Below are 9993 nucleotides of genomic sequence, written 5' to 3'. Positions count from 1 at the left end.
ATGGCGTGGTCAAGCCAGCCACGCCGGTTAAAGGCCTCTGCAGGCTCCACCCTGCGACGGAGCACTATCGAGCTGTGCGACCGCCCGCCTGTGGCAGCGAACGCCGCTTACAGCTTGCGCGGACCCTTAAACAGCTTCAGCTGCCCACCGGGAGGCGTCGCGTGCGGCAAAGCCCGTTCCGCCTGGCCTCCACCAATCGCGTGCAGTAGGCGGGCATGGGCGCCGGAGCAGATCTATCACGGAACGCGGGCGAGCTGATCACCATTGTGTTCGAGGCACTACAAGGACGCGCACGTACCAAGGCAAGGTGGTAAAAGTCAGTGACGGTCACACAGGAGTGGGCGAACGGGGTGAACGCCAGTGGCATGCACACAAGACTGCATCGTTGTCACTGAATAACCGTGTGGAATGTCCTTGACGTGACCGTGGGCGACACGTCCGTTATCCTGCCGTCAGCGCCGTGAGCAGAGCGGCGGCGCGGCCTACAGGCGCGTTCACAGCGTCCTGGAGCATGACGGCCCATTGGCGGGTCCAGAGCGTCTGGGGTATGACGGGCCATTGGCAGGTCGACAGCGTCTGGGGCATGGCGACCCACTGGTGGGTCCACGGCGTCTGAAGCATGACGGCCCACAGACGGGTCCACAGCGTCTGGAGCATGACGGCCCATTGGCGGGTCCACAGCGTCTGGCGCTTGACGAGCCACTAGCGGGTCCACAACGTCTGGAGCCCGTCAGCGAGCCGTCAAACCTCGAGCGTACAGCACAGTGATAAGCAAGCCTGTGCTCCGACCGAAACAGCAGCTGGCCTGTGCTCCGACCGAAAAAGCAGCTGGCCTGTGCTCCGACTGAAACAGCAGCTGGCCTGTGTTCCGATCGAGACAGCAGCTGGCCTGTGCTCGACCGAAACAGCAGCTGGCCTGTGCTCCGACCGAAACAGCAGCTGGCCTGTGCTCCCACCGAAACAGCAGCTGGATATTCGTTATCTCGCGTCACGCCATCACGCATTCCTCGTGCCGAGGCTCTGTTCTGGGTGATAAAAAACACTCATGCTGACGTTGGCCTCCGGTTTAAACGAGAAATAATATGGCTGATGAGACGTTAATGCGACAAACGTGACGCAACTCATCAACGTGCTGGCCGCCGTTATGGCGCAAAGCGGTGGCGCTGCACCAATGGGCTAAGAACTTGAAGAACTTGTCAGAGGCTCAATGGAAGCTTAGTCTTCAGCATGACCTGCTTAAGATGTTGAAATACACTGAAGTGAGGGAGTAGTTTCGCAAAATTATTTGTCGCAAAGCGGTGGCGCTGCACCAATGGGCCAAGAACGTGAAGAACTTGTCAGGAGCTCAATAGAAGCCTAGTCTTCAGCATGACCTACTTAAGACATTAAAATACACTGAAGTAGGGGAGAAGTTTCGCAAAATTATTTGTCGCAAAGCAGTGGCGCTGCACCAATGGGCTAAGAAGCTTGTCAGGAGCTCAGTGGAAGCTTAGTCTTCAGCATGACCTGCTTAAGACGTTGAAGTACACTGAAGCGGGAGAGTGGTTTTGCAAAATAATTTGGGGGCTGACGGGAAAATACCTACATTTGCGACTTAACTACAGGAAAACAAGCCTCTACTCGGGCTCAATCCACTTCATTCTCAAAGTTGGGGTGCTAGAGACTAGTGGAGTAGTAAACTATAACCCGTCACTTCATTACCTATTGGAGTCTTTCCTGCGCCTCATGAACGCAGTTGACAAGGCACGAAACCTTGCAAGAGACAGAGATGAGTAGGGCTCGAGCTTTAAACTTGTCGGCGGCAACGCCCGCTGCGTCTATTCTGTGCCCTGGCCTGAGCCCGCCCGACTAGAACAACTGTATTCTTAAATGCACTGCTGACAGGGACCAGGGCGGCGAGCCCGGGAGGGCCGGTATTGGAGGGAGCCACAGGCCAGCCCGGGAGGGCCGGTATTGGAAGGAGCCACAGGCCAGCCCGGAAGGGGTGGTATTGGACACAGCGAGAGGCGAGCCCAGGGAGGGCCGGTACTGGACACAGCGAGAGGCGAGCCCAGGAGGGCCGGTATTGGACGCAGCCGGTGGCGAGCCTGGGAGGGCCGGTATTGGACGCAGCCAGAGGCGAGCCTGGGAGGGCCGGTATTGGACGCAGCCGGAGGCGAGCCCAGGAGGGCCAGTATTGATCGCAGCCAGAGGCCAGCCCGGGAGGGGCAGCATTGGACACAGCCAGAGGCGAGCCCGGGAGGGCCAGTATTGGACGCAGCCAGAAGCGAGCCCGGGAGGGCCGGTATCGGACGCAGCCAGAGGCGATCCCAGGAGGGCCAGTATTGGACGCAGCCAGAGGCGAGCCCGGGAGGGCCGGTATTGGACGCAGCCAGAGGCGAGCCCAGGGAGGGCCGGTATTGGACGCAGCCAGAGGCGAGCCCGGGAGGGCCGGTATTGGACGCAGCCAGAGGCGAGCCCAGGGAGGGCCGGTATTGGACGCAGCCAGAGGCGAGCCCAGGGAGGGCCGGTATTGGACGCAGCCAGAGGCGGGCCCAGGGGGGGTGGTATTGGACGCAGCCAGCATGTGAAGCGGCCACACAGTTCTCTAGATCGACCGCGAGCGTTGGTAAAACAGCGTACCGCCGGGGTGGTGACGCGCCGGGGCCCAAACAAAGCCTGGCAACGGACGCTAGGCGCTAAACAACGGACCACGCCTGGCGCTCCTGCAATAACGGGTCTTTTGTCTGCGGGCCGACAAGGGAGCGTCAGAGCGACGACCGGTGCCGCACAGCCGCCCATGGCTCCAGCGCCGCCGTCCTTGTGTGGCGTGTTGGCAGCCCCGTCAGCGAGAAGACAGCCTCACTGTCAGCCCAGTGTCTGGGTGGCAGGTATGACGCCACCCGAGTGACCGACACATCCAGACGGGCGGGGCGCCCACCCACGGCCGACCCCCCGTGACCCGGCGCTGCAACTGTGCCGAGGTGGGGAGCGGCACGGGGCAGGCTGGACGTGCCGAGGTCGAGAGGTCAGCGGCCCGCGGACGGGTGCTGGCCGGCGGGGCGCGTGGCCGACCGAGCGCGCCCCGCTGAACTTACGGCTCCGCTGGTCGAGCTCGAGGCCCGGCCGACCACGCCAGACCCCGCGGCCGCCACCGGCCGCGGAAGCCGCGGGCGGCACGTGCCGCGTTTTAGCGCTTACCTTGGCGACCGCACGGCACATTCCGGAACAAACCAGTTTCAACCGGCGACTGTTGGCTCGCTGCACATATCCGAGCGGTGGTGGCCAGTCAAAAACATCACGGGCCCATATCCGCGTGCAGCTGAACAAAATACCAGTCACTGAAAAGGCCTCGTGAACACTAAGCGAATAAGATAAGGTTCTAGTGGAAGGAGCATGGCTGAGGCCAAACGTGGGTGGAAGCTGCGGATTGAAAATGTTTTGCACTGAGCGGGGAGACAAAACATTACCAGGGATGTCTTAAGTACTCCGTGTTTTGCGGTGCGTCATATGTTCACGTCAAACCCGCGCATAGGTGGAGACGTGCGGGATGACAACGCCTTCAGCCTCCAGCCTCCTCAGCCTTAAACGGATGATGCTTAGTCCTCGTCCCGACAACGCCCGACAGGCATCCCAAGGAAGCCGTCCGGAGCCGGGCGACAGGCCGCGCCCAAATACTCGCTGACCAGCTCGCGCCGGGGGGGGGGGGGGGATTCCGGTTAACGATCAGCTGACTGGCTGAGGGGCCTCCTCGCCGTGGAGGGGAAGGAGGGGGCTGCGGTTCACGGCCAGCCGGCCGTCTGAACGGAACTGCGGAGCCGTTTGGAGTCAGTTCTTTGGACGCTTATTCGGAAAAATACGGTGAATGAAAATATCTGGGGCCGGAGAAAGCCGACCGCAATGAAGAAAGCGCTCTCATGAAGAGAAGGCAAAGACTAAGTGATGGTCATAGACCCTACCCAAGAGCTTTCTGAAACCCATCTGCAAATCCTGCTCAAAAATATTATCCCCCAGCACATGCCAGTTCGTAAAGACGGACGAAGCTGTTGGACACTGGGACATGCTCAAGATTACCGACAGCGAATAGTTGGCAGGTCTGATGTGAACAGCGTATTTAGCAATACACCATCCGAATAAAATCACAGTTGAGTAGCTGGCAAATGTGTGACATGACACGGCCCCACCAAATGCTAGCGAAACTAAAATGCTTTAAGGGCATTTGTACTGCAACACGCGCGCTCCCTCCGCGTTCCAGCCCCTCGCTAATGATGTCACCCGCTCGTGTGGTCGGTGGCTGTGGGTACAGAAAAATTGCAGCCAGCACCACACGTGAGCGTCAATTAGACCTCTAACAAAGCGTCGGCCCTCAGGGGCCCCGAAGCGCACACATGTCACAAAGGTTGGTCTGTACAACCGGCGACAACATCGCTTCTCACCTGCCGTGCTCTGCTGCGCCGCAGCGTCTGCCTGCCGTGTCTGCTACTGTGCTCGCAGTGCCGCCCACAGGCTTGGCCGAAGCGCGCGATCAACACACGCAAACACACGTGCACCACGCGCGCACTCCCAACCCCGACGACTTCTGCCCGGCTGCTGCTCAGCCCTGCCAGCCCCCTCCCCGCCAGCACACCTGACGTCAGCCAGTTGACGGGCTCTTATGTTGGCGACCTAGAAACGACGCTCCACGTCTGTCGTGCCGTGGTTTAAAACAGTGCCGATTGGCTCAGCTGTCAGCGCGTTTTAGTTGCTTCAAGAAAAATGGCATCCAAGCTCAAACAAGGAGGCGTGAATTTCTCACCGGCCACGTAGATGGCACTCCTCTGCAGCGCGAATCAGCGTAGCAAATGAATGCCAAACTCGGAGCCGGTGCAGAATGCTTGACTTAAGTGCACAATATAAACCCCAAATCACAACGTGATGAGCCCCAACGCTGCGCCTTGAACAGTAGGACGGCACTGACGCCATGGGCTATAGGGAAGGTGGGCACATGTCACGGAGTTCCGACAGACGATGTAAGATATTCAGATCAGTATCATCCTCCGTGGCTGATTTGCAACGGCTTGACGTTGATCTGATATGTGGGACGCGGTCCTGTCGAAATCAATGCAGGGTTTCATTCTGACATTCTAGTGCTCAAGAACGTCAAAGGTCGGAATTTGTCGGGTTCATGCAATGTTCATTGTCGTGTTCATTATGATGTTATTGTAAAATGGTACAATGACATGACTATCCTAATCATACGCCAAAATATCGAAAACATGGCCATGCGATTGACGAGGAACGCAGGCGGAGAATCCCAGGAAATGTTGGCATGGCTAAGCTGTCGAAACGAGCACCCCTCATTGACAAAATGTTTCAACCATGGCAACCAAGGGTTCTTTTCCCTGCTGCCTCGCCTGCCATATCCTATCCCTTCCCATCCTACCCTACCCCCCTCGCGGGCTGGGAAGCCCCGCCAATGAAATATGCATAGTTAAATTACACTCTCAATTTCGTCTGACCGTCGCCAGGTTCACATCACCCGATCCAAAGCTCGGGCGGCGTTTCTGCTCGGCCGGCCGTCGGTCAGCGGTTTCTAAGGTCGTGTCAGCCGCTGTGACACACGTGACGCGCTCGCGTGCGGCCGTGACTGGTCGGATCGACCACACAGCTGCCGCGCGTGCTGGCCTGCTCAGCCGTCCAGACCTGAGACGCGACTCTTTCCAAAACGTCAGCCCGCAGCCTGGCCGACCCTGGCGCGCCAGAGCTCAGCCGTCCAGACCAGAGACGCGATCGTTTCCAAAACGTCAGCCCGCAGCTTGGCCGACCCCGGCGCGCTCGGCCTCCAACTCGCGAAAGCCCCCTGTGCTGCACTGCTGACCTGGCATGACCTCGCAAGTATTAAGTTAAAGGGAATTTTTCACATTTGAAGATGTTGAAGCCAAAATCAGATATGTTGAAACAAATTCACTTTTAACTATTGGCATACTTTTTGAGTGGAAAATGCTGTTCTAGACAGCGCAGTTCTTTGTTTGGTAGCTATGCTCTTCAATGCGTCATGGTTTGAAAACGTCATCGTATCTTACACAGCGTTGATTGACAGCCAATCGACGGCTGTCATATCTAGAGCGCACGAACGGCAGATATGGAGGCCTCGACAATCATGTTTTTCTCGGCCCCTATCGCCGCACGGCTTATGGAATGGCAGGATTTGAATGACGTTATTGTGACGTCATGAATGCCAAGGTGGCTTTGAAATACTCTCTCCGATAACATTCCCCTTTTCGTGGGCGTGCAGCTCAGAAACTGGAGCGGCTTAGGTCTTAAGAAAGGATAAGAAGATCTAGAAATAATAAGAAGATCTAGAAGATAAGAAAGGATCTTAAGGAAGGATAAGGAAAAGGAAAAAAACAGGATCACGAGCAACACCGAAAGGTCTTTAAGATGGCTATTTCAATTCAAAACTCCAGGCGAATGTGGTACATTTCCTTCAAATGGAATCTGTATTTTGTAGTTTTTTTTATCTATGCATGAAATACGCATGAAAAATGCACATATCAGTATCATTCAGCGCACAACATGGTTTGTCTAAATTCAGTGACGCTATTTAAAGAGCAGTGATAAGAGGACTTGGACTATGGAGTCCAAATTACACATTATACTCTAAGACTTCACTTTCCAAGAACAGCAGACGAGGAAGAGGTAGAGTTTATCATGACTGCAAAACATGCTTGCGATTTCACTCCCGTATCTCATACTAGTAAAGAATACGCTGCTTTCTCTCGAATTGCCCGTATCAGCGGATGGCTTTGCACTGACAAAGAATAAATAAATACTGAATATTCAAACCGTGGAAAGTCTGCTCAGTTCATTACTCTGTACACAGCACAAGTAATAACAGCTCCAGGAAAGTGGAGACTTTTGTCACGAGACACTGCCGCTCGATTTTGACATGCTCCCTCTGCTAACCTCACGGCATTTGAATGCGTCGCAATACCGCAGTGGAATACCCGTATTTCAGATAGCAATTCAGCCTCGAATACTGTGCTTGCTGTTCGTAAGTAGACACATTATGCAACCGCACGGAGTAAATGTCGCACGACAGCTTTGAAGTGATCGGCATTTTCCCGTGCCACTATCCATGCCTCTTTGCAGGATGACCTTCTCTGCATCGTCTGTGATCGGAGCGGTGTGTCGCCGATACTTAACTGGATGGGAGAGGCGCGTCGTCGATACTCGACTTGATCGGAACGGTGTGTCGTCGACACTTGACTGGATCGGAGAGGCGTGTCGCCAATACTTGACTGGATGGGAGAGGCGTGTCGTCGATACTTGACTGGATCGGAGTGGCATGTCGCCGATACTTGACTGGATCGGAGCGGGGGTAGGACAATACTTGACTGGATCGGAGTGGCGTGTCGCCGATACTTGACTGGATCGGAGTGACGTGTCGCCGATACTTGACTGGATCTGAGCGGGGGGCCGGACAATACTTGGCTGGATCGGGGTGGCGTGTCACCGATACTTGGCTGGATCTTTGCGTCGTGTTGGCCGTTATTTGACTGGATCTCAGCCTTGTGTTGGCTAATACCTAACTGGATCGGAGCGCATTAGAAGCACAGTATCCATACGATTTAATGTCAGTGAAAGACCAAAGTTCTTGAAATGTGAAGGCTTTCAGGCATTAATGCCTTCAAGCTGTTTTTTTCTGGTGATCATAACTCCACGCCGGGCTTAAAAGCACATGGAGCAGAGTCTCTCAAAGGCATCGAAGGCTTGAAGGCGTGTTTTGGGCCCATTCATGTCATACAAAGTCATGGGGCGCGGGCATAATGTCATACTTTACGATTGACTGGGAACAGGTTCCCCCACTGCCTTCGGGGACGACGCCGCTGCGCTCAGCCCGGCGTCAGCAGCGCCATCTGTGCAATGCTGAGGAAACAGCCGTGCCGCGGTGCGGCTGGCTCCTGATCTAGTGACGCGGTTTGCGGGTCGACTGGAGTGCAGTTTAATTTAACACAATTGCAGGGGAAAAATTCACAGGCTATGTCATCCCTGTGTTCATCCCCGTAGAGGAGCGCGTCGGAGACGTACAGCCCAGACAGCATGTGGCGGCAGGGTGAACTGATCGCACGCGTCAACTCTAGCGGCAAGGACAAGAACCTGCTCTTCTGTAGGATATATAGAGTGCAGCACTGACCATCTGTCCGGTTGTTGTCATCCACCACTTGATGCTAATGAATACTTGTGTCGTCGGGACCCGTCGGAACCCCTCTGTCCAGAGGTGTATAAGGGCTGGTTCCTCTCACCAGCTGGAGGTGCTCTTAGGTAGAAAAGTAAAGTTGTGCTCGTCCGCATCTTCTTTTACACCTTTCTTCGTGCTCTGCATGGGGCAGTCGCTACCGGGACCTTAAGCATAGCTTTGCCATGGAAGTCATGGCTGGCAGGCCGCAACGGGCCGGTTTGATATTACCCACGGCAGATGGAGACCCACTGTCGCGGTGCCACTGTTCCCTCCCGTCAGATCTATCTAAAGCTTACTGGCATTGACTTGCATACAACTTCATATGGGAACGGCGTAACGCAGTTTTTCTGCAGCAAATGTGAATATAGATACGCTGATGGTTAGAGCGGTGTCATGCATGGCTGGAGATCGTTCTCGAAATGTGTGGGAGGGGTCCCCGGCAATCCACTGAGACCCAGTTCAGCATAAAAGGGCCCATCTTCTCCGACTTTCAAACACCACAGTTTTGAACCGCTTTATTCTCAGAGGGCGGCTCTTGTTTACGATATTTGGAAAACTGTGGGTTTCTGTCGGCGACAAATTGAACCAAAAGGTACCAGGCCATCCAGCCTTGCAGGGAACCACCTTTATATTCTTCCAGGAAGTCATTTATATGCAGGCGGGGGCTTCTTTACATGCTAACGAGGCCATGCATAAGATTGACCCGTTTTAAAGCAACTGAGACACTCCTTCATAACCAGAAGGTCTTTGAGAGTCAAAACGAGCCCTTTGCACTCAAAAGGTTCATGAATGTCCAGAGGGTCGTGAGAATATGTTAGTAAAGAGCCCTGAGAGCCTGAAGATACCCTGAGCAGCTTGCGGGATCCTGGTGGCCCCTCAGCGTCAAGAAAGGTCCCCTAGTGTCCAGAGGGCCCTGAAAAGGATGGCGCCTCGAGCGCTAGGCACGACCTCTGAGCGTTCAGAGTACCTCTGAGCGAGCGACAGGCTGCCAATGCTCCAGAAGGGATCTCAATCGGCGGGAGGGGCTTTCGAGTTGCCAAAAAAAGTATTGAGCACCTAAAAAAGATTGTCGAGGAGGTCGTAAGGGTACACCCAGGGACTCTGAGCGACCAAACGAGCTGTCAGCCCACAGCAGGCCCTCGGCAGCCAGAAGAGCCCCCATATGGCCAGATGAGGTCCCGAACAGCTTAAAGACCACTGGGCGACCAGAGGGCACTGGGAAGATGCGGAGTCTTATAAGCTTGCTAAGGGCCCTGGGCGTCCGGAGAGCACCAGAGCAACCAGAAGGGCCCATTACCATCCGGAAGGGCTCCCGGAGTGGTCTCTGAGCGGCCAAAAGAGCCCTGAACAGACTGCGAGTGTTAAGCGGGTCATAAGTGTACATCTAGATGGCTCTGGCTGAGCGGGTCAATAGGCCTGATTAGCCAGACGACCAGTCAGTCACCAGAAGGGCTCATGGGCAATAACAGATGCCCATTGGTGACCTGAGGGGTAAGTGAAGCCCTTGCGCAGTCAGCGCGTGCACGCCGACCAGGTGCTCCTCAATAGCCAATGGGCCCTCAGTGGCCCGGGGCCCAGAGACCCTGAGCCTTGAGACCCTGAGGCCCTGAGCCCATGGCTCTGAGCAGGTAAACAGCCAATGAACACCCAAAGCGGCCCTGCCAACACATATGTATATCTCTGAGTAACCGCTACAACCCCTGAGCAGCCAAAGAGCCCGTGCGGGAGACCCATAGTGGCCAGCAGCGAATTCGAGAGGCCAGAGGGATCCTAAGCAGCTAGATGGGGCTAAG

Source organism: Pollicipes pollicipes, unplaced genomic scaffold (assembly GCF_011947565.3).
Source record: "Pollicipes pollicipes isolate AB1234 unplaced genomic scaffold, Ppol_2.1 Scaffold_6052;HRSCAF=7182_pilon_pilon_pilon, whole genome shotgun sequence".
Classification (NCBI taxonomy): domain Eukaryota; kingdom Metazoa; phylum Arthropoda; class Thecostraca; order Pollicipedomorpha; family Pollicipedidae; genus Pollicipes; species Pollicipes pollicipes.
The sequence above is the reverse complement of the archived record's forward strand: the minus strand, read 5'-3'. Positions refer to the sequence as shown.